Source organism: Cryptomeria japonica, chromosome 11 (genome assembly GCF_030272615.1).
Source record: "Cryptomeria japonica chromosome 11, Sugi_1.0, whole genome shotgun sequence".
NCBI classification, from domain to species: Eukaryota; Viridiplantae; Streptophyta; class Pinopsida; order Cupressales; family Cupressaceae; genus Cryptomeria; species Cryptomeria japonica.
In genome coordinates, this window is record NC_081415.1 from 404,540,224 (window position 1) to 404,561,273 (window position 21,050).

A 21,050-nucleotide genomic window follows, 5' to 3' on the forward strand; every position below is an offset into this window, starting at 1 on the left:
CCAAGAACTATGTGAGCAATTCAAAATACAGCATCGGTTCTCTACACCCTACTACCCCCAGGGGAATGGTCAAGCAGATGCATCCAACAAAACAATACTAAAAATCCTCAAGAAAACAGTAAATGATGTAGGAAAAGATTGGCATATACAACTCAATCCAGCACTTTGGGCATATAGAACTAGCATCCGTACACCTATAGGAGCAACACCTTTCTCATTGGTCTATGGATCAGAAGCTATTTTACTGCTGGAGGTAGAAATTCCATCTCTCAGAATCTCTCTAAAAGGCTTAATTCCAGATGAAGAGTATCGGGTCAACCGACTGCAAGAACTAGAACTATTAGATGAGAGACGTCAGCATGCTTACACTCATCTCAAAGAATATTAGCAATGCATATGCAAAAGCTACAATCACAAGGTCATCCCTCGCAACTTCAAAGTTGGTGACCTAATCCTTAAAGAAAATCCAAGAAATCAACAAGATCGAGAAAAGAAAGGGAAATTTGAACCTAACTGGTTAGGTCCCTATGTCGTCATATCAGTCTATGGATCAGGTGCTTATCAGCTTACAACTTCAGAAGGAGATATGCTCGATGAACCAACTAACAACATTCATTTGAAGAAATACTACACTTGAGTAGTCTAATGCACGAAAAAAGAAAAAAAACCCCAAAAATAAAAAATCAAGAAAAAGCAAATAAAAAGGTACAATAAAAGCAACTGGTGAAAACCTGGTAACAAGCGCTATTGTGAAAGGACAGATCCTTTATCTATATCCACATCCTTATCTCTACAGTAAAGCACTATCGGCCATCACTCGACACTTAGCAAATATCCAGTCAGAACATACTTAGTGTAGTCACTATACTGGTTTATCCATATATCCTCTCACCACATTTTACCATGGCTTGGTAATCACTATGCACATCCACATCAAGAGGCACACTCAGCTAGGGGCAATAAATCATGAAAAAACTTGCAACACATTCAAGACATCAAAACTATTTGCAAAACTCAGAAACATCGCATCCAACAACCAAAAACTTCACTCCATCGCAGAGCAAAACATTGGATCACTAAAACAAGAATCACAAAAATACTAAGATGGATGATTTTCTAAAGTACTAAATGTTGCATTATCACATAAAGTCTTGACTATTTTTGCATCGGAACTTTTTAAATTATTGGATTCTCTACATTTTCTCACTAATGCTTCAAAGCTAGAGATCATGGGAAAACTCCAATATTTTCTTAGTCTTCTGTCTATGAGGCGATCACTTGTATTGTGTAAATACTTGTCTCGAGACGTGATACATTGAATATCACTGAAGACATGATTCCACTTTACGCATACAAATGGTTTAATCATGTCTGTTTATACGCAATCCGCACTCTGGTCGTCCTGGTTCAATCATACCTTGATGCTTGTGCTATCTTGCAAAATCAAACATCATGTAAATTTTTCTCAGGTCATTATGGTTCAATTATACCATTATGCTTGTATAAATTTTCAACATATCCCAAACAAATAAATGCTCAATGATGATACCTATATCAAAAGCAAATAACATATGGTTATATCGGGATGACAAATGCAGAATGAGGATGCTCCAAAAACAAATAAGTTGCATATCATTTTACAAATAGTTGCATATCATTTTAAATCTTTCATTTAGTCTCACATCATTATCATTATCATACATCTCATTTTCAAGATACATCTCACATCATTATCATTATCATACATCTCATTTTCAAAATACATCTCACATCATTATCATTATCATACATCTCATTTTCAAGATACATCTCACAGCATATCAAAGCATACATCATACATTTACATCATGCAACTATCTAAGCATTACATCATCATAAAGTAAAGAAAGAACATATAGAACATGCATCCATAACACATCACATGATCAAAGAAAATGGTGTCATCTATATATATATCAAAAATGATCCAAATATACAAAATATGTCATGTCTGTGCCCAATACAAAACAATGATCTAAAAATACAATAGAGACATCATCTCTCAAGTATGACTATCTCTTGAGGGGGATGGTCTCATAGCTAATGTCCCAGCTTCTGGATCTCTAGGAGGATCCTATCTTGAGGGCCCCATCATGCCTCTGCTCTCTGAATGTGACCCAATCTCTCGAGATCGACTTGATCTCACTTGTGTGAAGCTCTGCACTCTACCCTCCCTAGGCACGACATCCTCATAATGGCATCGATAATACTCTGCCTCCCTCACTCTTGATGATAGCTCTCTCATGATGTCCCTCATCAGACCCCCTGCAGCCGCTCTCTGAATGCTAGCTACCAACTCCTCCGCTTGACCGCACCGCTCTATCTCTGTATCTCGCTCTAGAGTCAACTGGGTAATCTGACACTATTGCGTCAATAGCTGTGCCTATAGCTACTGAACTGTCAGCTGCAAAGTCATGATCTAAGCATCCTCCACATGTGTTGGGACTCAGACTTGTAGGGGCACCTGTGAAGGGGTACCCCCTATCCCTCTGCTTGTCCTAGGTGCTGGTGGCGGTAACTCATCAGTCCTCCTCCTCTGTGCTGGCTGCCTCCACTCATCCATCCCTCCCACTGCTGCCATCACCTCTCCCACTCTCCCCTCCTCCCCTACTCCGATCGCCAACCCTCCTCTCCCTCTGTCCATCATAGCTTGTCAAACTGCTCTCTCCACCTGACCTCCCCCATCTCTACCCCTGTCTCCTCTCCTCCCTCGATATCCTCTCCCTCATCATCCTCCTCTGCCTCCATCATCTCCATCATCACCATCTCCCCCAACCTCCTCCTCATTGTCATCAAAGGTAGGCCACATCTCCTCAGGATCTGATATCCTTGCCATAGCATGTGCTGCAAACAAACCAGCAAACTCATGGGTCATCCCTGCATCTAGTATCTCGGGAGCATAGTCCCATATCTAACTCGCTAAGCTAGAAAAATCCTCTACAACTACTCTGCTATCAATAGTAGGACCCCAATCTAGTATGTCCTATCTCTGGCACGCATACAAGTAGGTCCCTTGTGGTATACCCTACTGTCGACCATACTGTCTCAAAACCCTGCCTACCTAGAATCTCTCAATCACAAAGGGCATCTGCCCTATCAAAAACCAGCTCATAAAAACAAAAGGCATCTCTAGCCCATCCTCTGCCTAGACCTCACAATCTGTATACGGTCGCTAGATGACCATATCTATATCATCCAGAACCCTCCTCTAGTGCTCCAGTTTGCCCAGCTTATGCTGGACAACTAGACCCCTATAACCATAAGCATATGTCTGCCCAGCAGGCCTATCTCTGTCCACCAGTGGCCTCACTGCTAGAATATGCTCCCAGCACTATACCTGTAAAAGTGTCACGCTAGCTGACAAACTGTCGTAACCCAGATACACAACCTCATGTAGGTCCCTGTACAAGTGAGCTAACATGGACGATCCCCAAGCAAACCTGTGGCCCTGGGTCACCATCTCCTCAAGTACCAATCCCCAACCCACAAATAATCCCTTCGACCTACAATCAGGACAAAGGAATCCACCGATGAAACCTGCTAGTACTGATGGGAGAGGCGCATAATCCAGATCCAGGAACTCTTGCCATGGGATCTCATAACCACACACTGTCTCATCATGAAAAATGTGCTGCAGTGCCTCAGTCCCACCCTCCTTAGTCTGCTTGTACGATAATAAAGCACCTGCTACGAGAATCTGCAAAATCCTATAACAGTCCTCTGGAGTGACTATCATCTCACTAGTAGAAAAGTGAAAAGTGTTCATATATATCACTATGCCATCTCTCGGCGAGCACTATAAGTAGACCTCGGTTCATAGTGAACCGAGGCATATCCAACAAAGATGATAAGCTGCATCTCTCAATAACATCTAGGTCAGCCTGTGCCAACCGTGGTATCAATGCCCAAGGTCTAGGGAACCGCTCCCGTGACTGAACCACTCCCAATCGCTCCTATCAAAAAGAAAAAAAAGTCCAGTATCAATTTCCACATCAAAACAAAGCTATCAAAATCAAAATCAAAATCACATAAAAAACATGAAACAATTTGCAAAAACTAATCAAGTTCCACATCATATCATTCCATATCAACTTGTAACACAACTCAAGTTTTCAAAAACCATATCAAAACTTGTAAAACAACTCAAGTCTCCACATCACATAAACTTGTAAAACAAATCAAGTTTCCCACCCATATCAGCTTGTAAAACAACTCAAGTTTCCAACCCATATCAGCTTGTAAAACAACTCAAGTTTCCAACCCATATCAACTTGTAACACAAATCAGGCTCCACACATATGAACTTGAAATAGTGCAAATCAAATCATGGTTCGATCAAAACAATATCTACATCCATAACTTAAACAAATCACAATTTAAACCAAGTTATATCAATACTCATATTGGACAAATTATCAAAAACATGACAAAAGACCGAGCAAATGGCAAAAATCCACCTCCCTAGGCAAAACTAACCTTTTCCTATGTAATTTTTCACATTCAAAAATCACTAAAAAACCCGATCCATGCACTAATTAAACTTGGTTGTGTGCTAAACTATATCCATGCGCTACCCTGTTTTCTCCACGTGCTATTCTATCTACCCTATGCGCTAGACTAACTCTACACACTATCTTTTTTTCTCCATGCGCTAACCAATCTACCCTAAGCGCTAAAACCAACCCATGCGCTAACCTATCTTATGATTGTTCTACCTATTTAACCCTATGCACTAGGTCTAACCTACGCGCTACATCCCCCTACCCATGCGACCCCCTGTGGACCCTATGCGCTAGGTTTGACCTATGCGCTACCTTTTTAACCCAAAGCGCTACCCTATGTTCATCATGCGCTAACCTAAGGCCATGCGCTAACCTATTCATTTTCGAACGCTACCCTAAAATGCTACCCGATGCGCTACCTAATTTATCGTATGTGCTAAACTAAGACTTTTATGTGCTAAAACATTAAAACCGAATTTCAAAAATCAAAAAATGACCAAAAATGATCAAATTCAAAATCAAAAAGGGGTCAAAAGGGCTGACTTACTAGTGGTCCATACGTGGCAGGCCTCCGATGCCTCCGAACGTGCTCGAATTGATGTGTAGAATAGGGAATAGGCATTTTGTCTTCTCTCCAAAAGTCTCTTTCTCCAAAGTCAACAAACACAAATGAGACAAAACAATGCACCTTTTCCCTTTTATAGGGTAAAATGAAATTAGGGTTAGGGAAATGAGCATGTAATTTGCTCGCGGTCTCCCTCATACCCTAAAACACGTCAATTATCAGGAGATGAATCAATTTAAACATTTCACCTAGCCAAAAATTTTGCACCGCAAACACAATTATCAAATCAAATCAATTTTTTCAAAATTTTGATTCATCTCTCGAGGGGGCATTATCACCATCGTTTATCGAATTTGGGGCACAACATAAAAATCCATAAAAATGACATTAATCATAAAATCACAATGATACATCATTTTCTTTTAAATAACATGTGCACACACGTCACTTCAAAGAGGGGCAAAATGTAGATGTATAAAAATGACCATATTCCTAAATGAATATTTTATGTTCATTTCTCTGTTTAATTAAATCCAATTTAATTAAATTACCAGCATTCCTCTATTTAATTAAGTAAATTACTCAATTAAATTCACTATACCATTTAATAGGATAAATTCATTTTATTCAATTAAAGCCCCTGTCCACTTTTTAATTAAATTCAAATTTAATTAAAATAGTTATCCTAAATTAAATAAATCTAATTTATTTAATTGCAACCAAATTGAATTAAATTCAATTAAAACCTATTTTTCCCCTCACCCACTTCCAAAATCCTACACCTCCCACTTGCATCCTAACCCTCTTTCTAACCTCTTCTTGATTCTTCTAATCCTGATTAATTAACTCAAACCCATCCATTATCCCTTTTCCCTAAATTTGAGGAGGTCACTTCTCAAATTTGGAGTAAAGTCTTCAAAATGCATTAAAGCCTTTGTCCATTCAACAAGCTAACTTATTGAATACCCCCAAATTTGGAAGGACTCTTACAAATTTGTCACCAAAGTCTTCATAACCATTAATGGTTAACTCAACCTTCTTACATGGTTAAGGAATTTCCATAAACTCAACCTCCATCTAACCCAAGGGTCTCATCAAGCATTTATTGATTTGACCATGGTTATCCTTAATCCTTTGCACAAGAGTTTATCCTTTGGGTAAAAGCTTTATCCAATGGATAACCCTAACTTAACCTTAACCCTTAACCCCTAGGGTAACCATGAGGTCTTCTCAAGCATTTAATGTTGCTTACATCTCCTCTCAACCAACCTTATGTTGACAATTGTCACCATTTCATTGGTGCCAATTACAAACATGGATTCCCAACTTTCAAACTCAACCCTTGATTAAATCTTTCAATCCTAACCATTCATTGCCCTATTTTTTCTATAAATAGGGCTCTCATTCCTCCATTTTCAGATCATCCAAGTCTCTAGCATCACACTTATACTAAAATCCATTCAAGCTTTCATATCTCATTTTATGTTCATCATTTAGCCTCTCTTTTCAATAAGAAGTAATCTAAATATGCATGTTTAGAGTATTTTCTTTATCATTTAGCTTAATCATAGACTAATATAGCATGCTAGGATAGTCTTGTTTGCTAATCTTGTCATCTTATAGCTAGTTTATTGCATTTGTATCATCATGCATAGCTTAGGATTCATCTCATCTTAAAATCAACAAAAGTATCCCTCGTTCTTGCATTTCTCATCCCTAAACCATTTTGCTCAGTGATCTGAGAGCAAAAACATTGGTTTGAGGAACCGTGCAAGATAGAGAACCATGGAATCATCCTTGGGAAGTTGAGCCATACTTCATGACTCCATATCTTGCACCAAGACGTCCTGTGGGTGTGTGAGCAAGGCTCCCTAGAGCTCCGTTTTTCACATTTTGAGTTCTATCAACCTGCTTTTCCCGCATACACTAACTACATCAATGCTATCTTTCATCCTATCAACACCATTATCATCTCACAACCCTTAATCACTTTGTAGCCTCCCACTTTATCCTATTAATATATTGGTGGTGGTATACCAACCGTGTCTACACACATTCCAAACTCCAATTCAGGTCACTACATTCCTCATGTCCAAAATCAACAACTTGACCTCATGAAATAAATCCAAGACATGAAGGATATTATCAAAATCCTTAATGGTGGGATTCGTAAGAAACCATACATATTCGAGGAAATTTTTCCTTGCCCATATGATCTCTCCATTTTAGTGGCTCCATACTCCCCCAATTTTGAAATGCCTAAGTTTGAGAAATAAAAAGGCAAAGGGGACCCTAGAGATCATGTGTACGAATTCTACATAGCCTATCAAAAGGTCTCCTATAGTGATGTCTACCTACGTTGAGTTTTTCCTAAAATTATTAGTGGACCCGCTCTTGCTTGGTTCTTGGCCTTGCCTCATGGCTCCATCAAATCATTCCTAGACCTTGTAGAAAAGTTAATGTCCCATTATAAATATAACATTGTAAACAATGCCTCTATGATGGACCTATCCAACACAAAGCAGAGGCTTGGAGAAACTTTCACTAACTTCTTGCAAGAATGACAACATCTCATCAAGAAATTCCCTTGGGATATACCAGAGTCTTACCAAATAGAGTTGTTCCAATGCAACCTAGTGCCAAAAATGTCTCATCATTTGACTTGTTAGTGCCTTGATTCCTTTGAGTAGGTCACTAACAAAGGTCTAGCATTAGAAAGAGTTCTCCTAGAAGAAGGTACTCTCAAACCTTATCAAAAAAATTCTCAAGGTCCCTCTGCATCTAATGACAAGGCTAGGTTTTGGTCCAAAAATAAAAATGTTATCAATGATGGAGTCACCGATGCCAAGTGTGCCCAAACCATGACCATTCCCACCAAACCCACCACCACTGATACCCAATTCAAAAACTAATTTGTTTCTTGCAACCAATCCCAACCTTGCAATAACATCTCCATCCAAGGTCACCCTTCCTGTTGCAACAATCAATCCCAATGTGAGTACACCCTGATCACCGAACCTATAGAGGTCATCTTCCAAAAGCTTGTCAAGGTTAGCATTGTTGTCTATCCAATGATTTTTCTTTTCAATGCAAATCAACCAAAACCTAGATGGTATAATGAGAATAAATATTGTGACTACTAGCGTGTCTAAGGTGATGATACATGTAAGTGTATGAAACTCAATAATTATATCCAAGACCTGATCGACAAAGGTGATGTTGAGGTTGTAGTCACTAAGCCTGGTAATTCAAATGAAAAACTTAAAATGTATTAAGACCCCTTCCTTAAGCATGGTAAGGATAAAATCTCATAATCTCATGAGGTTCATTATTATTACACCAACCACATTATTGGTTTTGACTCCTTGGTAGGCCACATAGAGCTCGCTAATACCCATGTTAACATGATTACAATCTAAGGAGTTGATCCCTCATCCAATCCTTGTAGACCAAGAGTATATTTTCAAGGTGCCCCTTCCCTAAAACCATCAAGCAGACCCTCCCAAGCTAAGATAGTCATTCAAGGTGCCTCACCTTCCACCTCATATTCCCAAAATGACTGCAACCTCACCACTCATAGAGGGAGAGTAACCATTCAAGGAGATCCTCCTCCTCCTCCGCAATCTTCCATGTCATCTACCCATAATTACAATATCCTTGATCACCTTGGTAAGATTCCTGCACAATGATGAATACTAAGAGGGGGGGGTGAATTAGTATACCAAAAAATACTGTACTTAAACACTTTAATAGTCTAGCAGTAAACCGGTAAAACAGTCTAGCAAACAAACCAGTTAACACACATGCAAACCAAATAGAAAATAATGCATTCACTCACATAAGCACAATCACCATAACACAATAGATTTTGACGTGGAAACCCAAATGGGAAAAACCATGGTGAGATGAAACTCACACATAACTATCTGCAGAATAGTAACCAGACCGGTTAAGGTCATACAATGTTCTTTACTAGAATAGATCCTATTAGGAATCTCAATCTTTGTTAGGAGATAAGTCTAATTAAAGACTACCTTGTGAGAGGATTTCAGATCCACAGATGTGAACCACCTTGTTAGAGGATTTACAAAGTCTTTTTTGGGCCTACCCGGTTAAGGGTTTCTAACTTGTCAAAGATGTGAGTAATCAACAAGTGAATGATCTAGAAAATGGCATAGTCTACTTGATTAGATCCATTGTAGCTCATAGCTAATGCATTTCAACATTACTTCAGTCTTCAGTAACTCCTTGCGCTATTACAACTCATAGACTTGATCTTATCAGTTAAGATCACACATTCAAGAGCTCATCAACCACCACAAACCCTATCTGCTACACACATACTAAAACCCTAGACATGATGTCCTTAAAAGGAATCTGATTTCATGTTGGTCCAATAGGATTACATTGCAAGTTCCTAGGTTCATTGTATCTAGACACATTAGATAACATGGCACAAAATCATCGTCAAAGTGTTGGTGGATGGTAACTCATCACAAAAATATACTGGTTGGTAACTCATCACAGAGTATTACCGGTTTGTCCAACTTTCTGGTTACCGGTTGATGACTCAAAGTAATACCGGTTTAACGGATTACCGGTTGACAAAAATTGAAGACTGGGAAAAAGATAACTGCCACTTTTGGCTCCTTTACTCCGCTCCACTTGAGATCCTTAAACTTCTTGATCTCTCTATGCTGCTTGGGTCTTTATACCGCTTGAGATCGATAAACATTTTCTGCATAACAATATTAGTCTAAAGACTACAACATGATACTGGTTTGGAACAATTACTGGTTGAGAATAATTCATACATTCTCAAAGTGATCTCATAGAAAGTGTGTGTCCATCAATGCCAATCACAACATAATCATCAAAATGCCAACAATCTCCCCCTTTGGCATTGATGGCAACACTTAGGAAAATTTTTGACATCTAAGTGTTTTACAACAAACTTATGCCATAAGTACAATTACTCCCCCTAAGCATATTCACTATCCCTTTTGTAGAAAATACAATGTATACTACTTCCTTACTGAGATAAACATGAAAGTATGGAAAGCATGCATCAAAATTTTAAATACAAAATACTACTCCCCCTTTGCCAACAATGACAAAGTACAGTTGAAAAACCCCTGTTCCATTAGCATTAAAAACTGATTTAAAAAGTTTATGACAATAAAGAGTGAAACTTGTCAAAAACTGATTTAAAATCCTACATAAATGTCTTCATGGATAAAGACCATGATTCAAGCAATGAGGTAGCAACCTCATTATTCATTTGCATCTGATAAACCTACTCTTCCATGGCATCCATGGTACTCATCTCTCGAGTAACCATTAGGGCATCTATATTGAGGTAGCATTTCAGGAGAATTTGCAGTCTTGGCAGTAGGACTAGTTGAAATTCCTGCAGATTACATGTCTGGTTTCTTATCTCTACCTCTATTCTTGCAAACTAAAGTTGAAACCGATGAGCAGTAAGTCCATATGTGGAGAAGGAATCATATGGTATCTTGAAGGTGCTAATAAATGATTGCATATAAGATTGTAGTTTGTCCTTCTGAGTGAGCACATAATCACAGAATAAATGAGGTTGACAAATCTTGTTGAGTATTAGATTACCCTCATCCATTGCATCTTTGATGTCCTTTTGTGCCTTCTGAAGTTCTGACCGAAGCTCATTTAACTTCTTCACCAAGGCAATGTTCAAAGCCTTTTCATGCTCCTTTTTGGCATTTGTTTCTGTAACTTCTTCCAGGCTTTGGACCTGTCTTCCACAACCATAGATAGAAGCTTTAATTGGGTAAGTGAGGAATCGGTACTATGGAGGTTTGTACCGAGTATCAAATTGGTGAGTGTTTCCACTGCAGTTTTGATAACATCTTCCTCCTTTTTCCTCCTTAGAGCATCCAATCACTCTTGAGTAAGCTTAATGCTCTGCAATAGCTTCGATTCATTTGCAGACTGGAGGTCAATAGGACTGGTAATGTCAGCCAGTTTGGCTTGACTACCAGTTGCCTTTGGAGTCTCCATCTGAGTGCTCTGTGCCGCTTCTTCTTTCTCTTTGGCTTTTTTCTTGTCTTCTTCTGCCTTCTTTTTCTTCTCTTCTTTCTGCTTCTCTTCATCTTCATCTTTTTTCTTCTCCTCTTCCTTTCTCTTCTCCTCTTCCTTTTTCTTCTCCTCTTCCTTTCTCTTCTCCTCTTCCTTTTTCTTCTCCTCTTCCTTTCTCTTTTCCTCTTCCTTTCTCTTTTCCTCTTGCTTTCTCTTCTCCTCTTCCTTTTCTTCTTCTTTCTTCTTCTTCTCATCCTCTTGTTTCTTATTCTCCTCTTCTTTTCTCTTTTCTTCCTCTTTCTTTTTCTTCTCATCCTCTTTCTTCTTTTCCTATTCTGCCTGTTTTGTCTTTTCTTTCTCAAAGCACTCTTTCAAATCACCAAGTATTTTTCTTCTAATATTCTTAATTGTTCTTTGATAATGTGTCAAAGGTTTGTAAGAGGAAATATCAATATTTACCGGTGCAGATGTTGCCAGTTCACTCTTTGTCTTTTTCCTCATTTGCCTAGTCTTCTTACGATGTTCTTTGGAGACAGTGTCCTCTGAGTCTGGTGTATTGCTTTTTGTCTTTCACTTCCTCTCAAAGACTTTGGCGGGTGTCGCTTCTGGTTTCTTCTTTGTTGGTGACCACTTGGTCACTTTGGGACTTGTTGTGGTAACCGATGTGGATGATGAAGGCACTACCTTTCCCTTCTTTACTGAGGGTTATTGAACCGGTGTAACCCTTTCCAAATAGGTGTCAGTTCTCTTTTCCTTTATATCAAGGGGCGAGGTGATTAGGGTAGAGGAATACCCATCTAACATGTCATACATTACCTCATATCCCATTGGTTCCACTTCTTCCTATCTAGGCTCAACCGCCTCCATTATGCACTCATCAACTTTGATGGTGAAGCAGATGTCCTCCTCATACTTTTTGACAATATCACCGGATATTCTTACTCTTTGGTTCATTTTGCATCTAAACTCATTAAAATATTTATTTAGCACTTCCGGATAACTGGTTCCTACCACTTGTAGGCTTTCCTTGATTTGCTTTGTCACCGGTTGGTCAGCAGACCACTGAATATCACCTACTCCTAGAAAATAGCCTTGGAAGTAGAAGAACAACCCAACCAATAGTTGTCTAAACTTAAATTTCAGGGCATTGTCCTGTTTAATCGACTTGAGGTTCAACAAAAGTTGTCTTTGCATACCAGTGCCTAGATCAAACAATGCATCTTCCTTGATCATCCTATAGGTGACATTTACCACTGCAGCAGAGATAGAGTTGATTCTGCTGGCATGGAACGTTCGATATCCTATCACCATACACACATATTTGACCAGATCATCCTTGATGGAATTTACAGTCATTCCCCATGAATTGCTCATAGAACTAGTGAGCTTGGTCATTTCTGTCTTGTTGATCTTCCTTAGGGCTGGCACTTCACCAACATTGCAGAAATCGGTGATGGCATGAATCACTTCTGGTGTGATATCATGCATCCGCTCTAAGTACATCTTATCACCGTGTACTCTACTCAGAATAATTCGAAGGTGATCATTCAAAAATTCTTCAATAAAATAGGTTGCATTGTGAAGTTTCTTCTTTTCCAGAATGCTGAATTCTGGTTTAATCTTCTTATCCTTTCTGCAGAACAAGCTCAACTAGGAATGGATCATTAGAGATCCTAGGTCTTCAATCTTCCAGTCAATGAAATCTGAAATGCCTTCTTCCACTATGACACCAGCGGGTATTTGAGATAGGGCATTGTATTTTGCCTTCCGTTGAATGAAGTCTACAGAATCAACGGGTGCACTAGAGCTAGCTAGTGATGTTGAAGCCATGATAAACAGAGAATTTTGAAAAATACCTTCGTAGATCAAAATTTAGGGCTTCGCAATTTGAGCTTCCATGTCCACTTCATCAGAAGAACTATTTTCAATTACCTCCATCATTTTTTAGCATGCTCTCTTCTGTTTGCCTGAGAGGCCTTGTATTTGACCATAAGTTCATCATAGGCTTGCTCAAACTGAGTGAGCCGATGAGTAATTTCCCTCACAGTGTATTCCCCAATATCTCTTTCTAAGTGGTTAGACTTATAGAAAGGTTGGCTCTGATACCAATTGATGAATACTAAGAGGGGGGGTTGAATTAGTATACCAAAAATACTATACTTAAACACTTTAATAGTCTAGCATTAAACTGGTAAAACAGTTTAGCAAACAAATTGGTTAACGCACATGCAAACTAAATAGCAAATAATGCATTCACCCACAGAAGCACAATCACCATAACACAAGAGATTTTGACATGGAAACCCAAATGGGAAAAACCATGGTGAGATGAAACTCACAAGTAACTATCTGCAAAATAGTAACCAAACTGGTTAAGGTTAGACCAGTTAAGGTCATACAATGTTCTTTACCAGAATAGATCCTATTAGGAATCTCAATCTCTGTTAGGAGATAAGTCTGATGAAAGACTAACTTGTGAGAGGATTTCAAATCCACAGATGTGAACCACCTTGTTAGAGGATTTACAGAGGCTTTTCTTGGCCTACCTAGTTAAGGGTTTCTAACTTGTCAAAGATGTGAGTAATCAACAAGTGAATGATCTAGTAAATGGCATAGTCTGCTTGATTAGATCCATTGTAGCTCATAGCTAATGCATTTCAGCATTACTTTAGTCTTTAGTAACTCCTTATGCTATTACAACTCATAGACTTGATCTTCTCAATTAAGATCGCACATTCAAGATCTCATCAACCACCACAAACCCTATCAGCTACACACATACTAAAACCCTAGACATGATGTCCTTAAAAGGAACCTTATTTCATGTCGGTCCAATAGGATTACATTGCAAGTTCCTAGGTTCATTGTATCTAGACACATTTGGTAACACAACACAAAATCACCATCAAAGTGTCGGTGGATGGTAACTCATCACAAAAATATACCGGTTGGTAACTCATCACAGAGTATTACCAGTTTGTCCAACTTTCCGGTTATCGGTTGGTGACGAAGAGTAATACCGGTTTAACGGATTATCGATTGACAAAAATTGAAGATTGGGAAAAAGATAATTGCCGCTTCTGGCTCCTTTGCTCCACTCCACTTGAGATCCTTAAACCGCTTGATCTCTCTATGCCGCTTAGGTCTTTATACCACTTGAGATTGGTAAACACTTTCTGCATAACAATAGTAGTCTAAAGACTACAACATGATACCAGTTTGGAACAATTACCAATTGAGCATAATTCATACATTCTCAAAGTGATCTCATAGCAAGTGTGTGTCCATCAATGACAATCACAACATAATCATCAAAATCCCAACACACAAATCTCCATGCTTGAACTCATCAAGACTTCACTTATTCACAAAGAGATCCTTGAACAGACCCTACTAGAATCCTGTGTTCTATATAGAATCAATGCTACCCAATTCCAAGCCTTAATTGGCAATCTTGTTACATAACGCCATCTCATCTTCACATCTAAGCATGCCCCATCTGTGAACCCATACCACAACAAAACCCTTCACATTGAGGCCATCATACATAAGCATAAAATCAAGAGAGTCCTTATAGACAAGGGATCTGGACTAAACCTATGTACATATAAATTCATCGAACCACTGGGTATTTCTGAAGACTTGGTTGACAAATCTGGAAAAATCACAATAAAAGCCTATGATGATGAAGAAAGGGTCTCCAAAGGCACAATCATAGTACCTCTTCAAGTGGGCCCTGCAATGGTGGAAACTACTTGTCAAGTCTTAGACCTTGATCTCCCCTATAATATCCTCCTTGGCCATCCATGGATCCACTCCATTCAAGTTGTTCCATCCACTTACCATTAATGCCTTAAATTCCCTTAGAATGGTAGAGAGATCACAACCCTGGCTGATCCGCAACCCTTCCAGTATTTGTAAAATCCTTGAGGGAAAACACCCCTATCATTGTCCACTCAATACACCCATTTTTCCACCTCCATCTAATCCTTTAAATGTTGCATCCACCGCCTCCCAACCTAAGATCAAGGTTAAGATAATTGACAATGGCTATACATAATACACACTTCAAAATGGACTCTATGGGGGACAACTCCCACCCTCTTCTAAGTCATACGGAAGGCCTAAATAAATTCAGATCTAAAAGAAGCCCCCAATGAAATACAAAAAGACCACCTTTGAGTAGTGGGTCCAACTTGAAGAGAATCTAGAAATTGATGTCACTTCTTGTTTGTATCGAGAAGAGGATGAAGCAGCAACAAATATCCCAAAGAAAATGTATCCTAAGGCATCTGATATTATAGACAAGATGGGATATAAAGGACATGGTCTTGGACCTCAATAACAAGGAAAGCACCCATCTCACCAATTTGATACAAGTACAATATGGGCTTGGGTTACTCACCAATGCCTAAGGTTGCTATCATTGGTGCTCCAACAAAACCTCCTTCTGAAATCAAAGACTCTGATGAAGATAAATCCTACAAAGTGTCTTTTGAATACCTCGATGGCCTCTTTGATGATGCTTACATTAACAACATCACTCCCATCACCCCTTCCAACCCATTAGAACTTCAACTCATTCACCTAGAACTTATTGGTTGGGACCAAAAAGGACTACCTGCTCCTGGCATTTGTGTTTATGATAATGCCCTATTGGCATTATTGAGCATGTGAGACCTTCAGAATCACACATCTATAAACATAATCCAAATCAATAGGGAAGCATACTTTGGTAGTCAAGTCAACTCCCTTAGTTGCAAAAATGAGAATAAAAAGAAAAATCAAAAGTTCTCTGGTGAAAACCTCTCTAATGCGCCTTTGGACTCATAAAAAGTAAAAATAAAGGACGTATCTTCTAGTGAAAACCTAGATCAAGTGCTAGAAGATGATGGAATTGACCTACCTACCATGGTTCCTCCATATCAAAATAAATTATCATTTTTAATCGAAAAAACTAACACTATCAACATGGCTACAAATAAAAATCCAAAGAATGTTCTTATTGTAAAGTCTGTTATAGATCAGGAGAAACAAAACTTCATAAGCTTCCTTAATGTGACACAAATAAACTTTTCTTGGTCTTATGATGATATTCCAGGCCTTGACTTAGAAATGGTAGTACACAACCTTGTTGTCCAACCAAATGCTAAATTAGTAAAATAAAAGCTACACAAAATGCATCTACAGATTACCATACTTGTTAAAGAAGAACTACATAAGATGCTAGATGTCAGATTCATTAGGCCCATTGATTATCCTAAGTGGGTCTCCAATGTTGTACCTATCAGCAAGCCCATTGGGGGAATAAGGAATTGTAAAGACTTTGGGGACTTAAACAAAGCATGTCCTAAAGATGACTTCCCCTTACCAAACATAGACATGATTGTTCATATAACAACTCACCATGAGATGCTTTCATTAATGGATGGTTTATTTGGATATAATCAAACCAAGATCATTGAAGAAGACCAACACAAGATAACATTTACCACCCTTTGGGGAACATTCTATTATCAATTCATGCCCTTTGGGTTAAAGAACACAGGCACAACTTATCAGAGAGCAATGACAACTATTTTCCATGACTTTTTGCATGACATCATGAAAGACTATGTGGATGACCTTTTGGGAAAGTCTAAGACACGTGAAGAGAACATCCTTATCTTGAGAAGAATCTTTGAGAGAGTAGAAAAGTACAAGCTATAGCTTAGCCCTAAGAAGTGTCTTCAACATCATATCTAGAAAACTATTGGGATTCTTCGACATCATAAATAGAATTTGATCTAGATAAAGTCAAAGAAATCATGGAAATGCCTACCCCAAAGACATTCAGGTAGGTTCACAATCTACAGGGTAAACTTCAATCCATCGGTTAGTTTATAGCACAACTTATAGATAAGTGCCATCCTTTTGCACATGTTCTACACAACGACACCAAGTTTAAGTGGGATTGCCTGTGTGAGAAAGCTTTTGATAAACTAAAATAAAATTTGGCCTCCACTCTAGTATTGATGCCCCCCATTTCATGACAACCACTTCTTTTGTACATATCAGCAACTACAGTGGCTCTAGGGGCATTACTTGCACCAACTAACAACAAAGGTAAGGAGCACACAATATATTACATCAGCCAAAATATTGTGGGATATGAGCTCAGCTACAATCCCATAGAATGAGCATTCATAGCAGTGGTCTTAAGAACTCAAAAGCTTCACCACTACATGCTTACCAAAAAGATCAAAGTCATAGAAATATTGATCCCCTCAAGTACTTGTTGTCCAAGAGTGCTCTTACTAGATGCACAAATAAATGGGTCATGCTACTGAGTGAGCTTGACATTGAGTATGTAAATAGGAAAGCAATAAACAGAAAAATCATAGCTAATCAATTGGTTGGCGTTCCCCTTCAAGGAGATCACCCCCTCATAGAAGAATTTTCTGATGATTCTATCATGACCATCACATAATCTACACAATGACAGTTGTAATTGATGGTTCTTGCACACAACATGGATCGGGGGAAGGTATTTTGTTAATCACCCCTCAACGTGACTGTATCCCAAAGTCCTACAAGATAGCCTTTTCATGTACAAACAACATAACAGAGTATGAAGCTCTCATTAATGGACTCCATTTGGCTATCCAACGGAAGATCACATAACTACAAGTATATGGAGATTCCCAACTTGTCATTAAACAAGTTAATGATGAGTATAAAACCAAGGATGATGGTTGAATATTTTGAGCATCACTTTACTTCCATTCAGTTTGAGCAAGTTCCTAGGACAAACAACAGAGCTATCGACATAATGGCCACCATTGATTCTCTCTTACAAATGCCCGCAAATAGTTAAAAGTCTGAATTCTTGGTCAAATATCTTTTAGTAATAGCATATGATGTCCCCAAATCAAACATGGTATGTGCCCTTGTTGGTCCTGATTCCCCATGGTATCAAGAAAACTTTTCTTATCTTCTAGATAATACCATTCCTCCTTATCTCACCAAAACCCAACAATAGACATTCATACGTCGATCTTCCCACTATACTATCCTTGGTGATACCTTATTTTGAAGGCACTTTGATGGATCCCTCCTAAGGTGTTTAGACAAAGAGGAGGTTGAATGAGCACTACATGAGGTACACAAAGGTATCTGTGTGGCACACTCAAGTGGCCTCACTTTGGCTAAGAATATCTTGTGCACAAGATACTACTAGCCCATAATGAAATAGGATGCCTACCACTATGTGAATAAATACACCCCTTATCAGAAGCAAGATGATAAGATTTATGTACCTTCTCAATATATGTAGCCCTTTATTACACCCTGGCCCTTCTCTCAGTGGAGGATCAATCTCATAGGAAAAATCTAACCCACCTCATCCAATGGTCACAAGTTCATAATAACCACCACTAAATACTTCACTAAGTGGGTGGAAGCCACACCACTCACCTTTACCATTGGAAAACTTATTTCTAAGTTTATCTTGAACTACTTAATCTACCACTATGAAATACCTAAAGTCATCATTACAAACAATGATAGACCTTTTAAGAATCAAGACGTCAAATAATTATGCCAGAAGTTCACCATCCAACATCACTTCTCCACCCATACTACTTGCAAGGCAATGGTCAAGCTAAGGCTTCAAATAAAACTCTCATCAAGATCCTCAAGAAGATAGTCAATGAAGCTGGCTGTGATTGGCACTTGCAACTCCATCCCACCCTTTGGGCCTATCACACAAGAATTCGCACCCCAACGGGAGCCATACCATACTTCTTAGTCTTTGGTTCTGATGTCATCCTACTCCTTGAGATCGAGATCCCCTCACTTTGGGTGTTGCTGCAAAACATCCTTTATAATAAATAATATAGAGTGGATAGGCTACAAGAGCTGGAATTGCTAGATGAAAGATGCCTCAAGGCCCTAAATCATCTTTGGGGATATGAGAATTGTCTTAGATTGAGATACAATAAGAAATTTAGGACCCAATAATTTGACATCGGTGACCTTGTCCTTATGGAAAATCAGAGAAATCTTTAGGACCGTGAAAAGAAGGGCAAGTTTCAGCCTAACTAGCTTGGACCTTATCTCATTACTACAAAATATTGTTCAAGAGCTTATCGGTTGGCTACACTTGAAGGAGATCCTTTGTATGAACCCATGAACATCATGCATCTGAAGAATTTCTATGCCTAGTCTTCAGAAAATACCGGTTTTCAAAAATGAAAAAAATATCCAAAAAAACAAAAAATCATAAAAAATGAAAAAATGAAAAAAGCAAAAAAGCAAAAAGGTAAAGAAAAATAAATTTGTCCATAAATGAAAACAACTATGTGGTGCTATGGGAAAGTACCTTGGTAAAAACCTATTTGTAGGTGTTAAGGTAAATAAGTCAGACACATCATCCATTCAAACACTCCTCATATCTGCCCACATTGTTTCTCTCTACATCCATACCTCATTCATACATATTCATATCCCTTTCCTATCCATGTAGGTACTCTCCACTATGGTTGTTCACCCACATCCATGTATTTTCTCATTCATCCTTTCTCCCTCCTCTTGAGATGATGAGGTGTATTCTGAACTATGAATAAGGATCGTCCTAGTACACTAGGATTTTATCCCATGATACCAAGCTTCCCCCACATTCTGATCTTTTCCCATCAAATTGAGCTTCCTCTTTATTTGCACATCAACCAAGCACTCATCCATAGTGTGCTAACCAAATATTAGCGATGATGTTCCATACTTGCATTCACATACACCTCCATCTGCTTTATTACCTAATTTAGTCCTATTAGTTGCCTTTGCCCATCAAGATGCATCCTTCCCATGTTTGGCAGTAGATCACAATCCTAGTCCTACTCTTGGCAAGAGATGTTATTTGGCCATGTGTATATCATTTACATGATTTTTCTTTTCACCATGGTTTAAATTTTGTGTCCTATGAATATTTCTATCTAGGGTTGCCTTGATCATCCTATAGCTTGGTATTTCTTGGGTTGGTGTATACTAGGGCATCTTTTATGGTATGGCATGTTTGAAGGTTTCTCTTATATGATCTTGCAGTCTCGAATTTACATCATTATGGTGTTTTTGAACTTGTGTGCATTGAGATACCTATTTTCTAAGATTCTAGTCCATGCTTTGGATATTCTCAACATCATAATCCCTTTAATCAATGGTGTAGATGTTCCCTGGCAAAATCAAACTAGGTTTTCTCTCTACATCTACACAACAAGGAAATCCTATCCACCCACTTCAACCCATTCATTCATTTCACTCTTCCATCTTGGAGACTCCAATTTATTCAATCCCCTTCCTCCCTCTTCTCATCCATTCTTCTATTCAGTCTTCTTCATTGTATTATGATTGGCTCATTACAAAAATTGCCCATCTCCATTCCGTTGTAGTTGCATTCATATTATCATTATATTGCATATCATATTAAAATTAATCTTTTTCATTGCATTCATATCAATAAGAAAATATTCGTTATCATTAGCTTTATTTTTATTTATCTTAGATATTCATTATCATATAATTGCATATTCCATGATAAATTAGGCTCTTTGCATTAGTGTTCATTAGAATTTATTCATTTTACATATTAGGAGCATTTTTTATAACATATATTTGCATCTTATTTAGGTGTCATTTTCATTCATTAAGCTTCATTACAACTCATCTAGGAAACATTCTAGTTCATAGTCATATCATCCATTTTAGTTTGCATATTAGTTTCATTTTCCTATCATATTCATTTTTCAATATCATTATAGTTTATATACATTTACATTCCGTCTCATTATCATATTAAGCATGTCATTCATCTATTGCATTACATTCCACTTATCTCATTTCAAATCCATCCCATA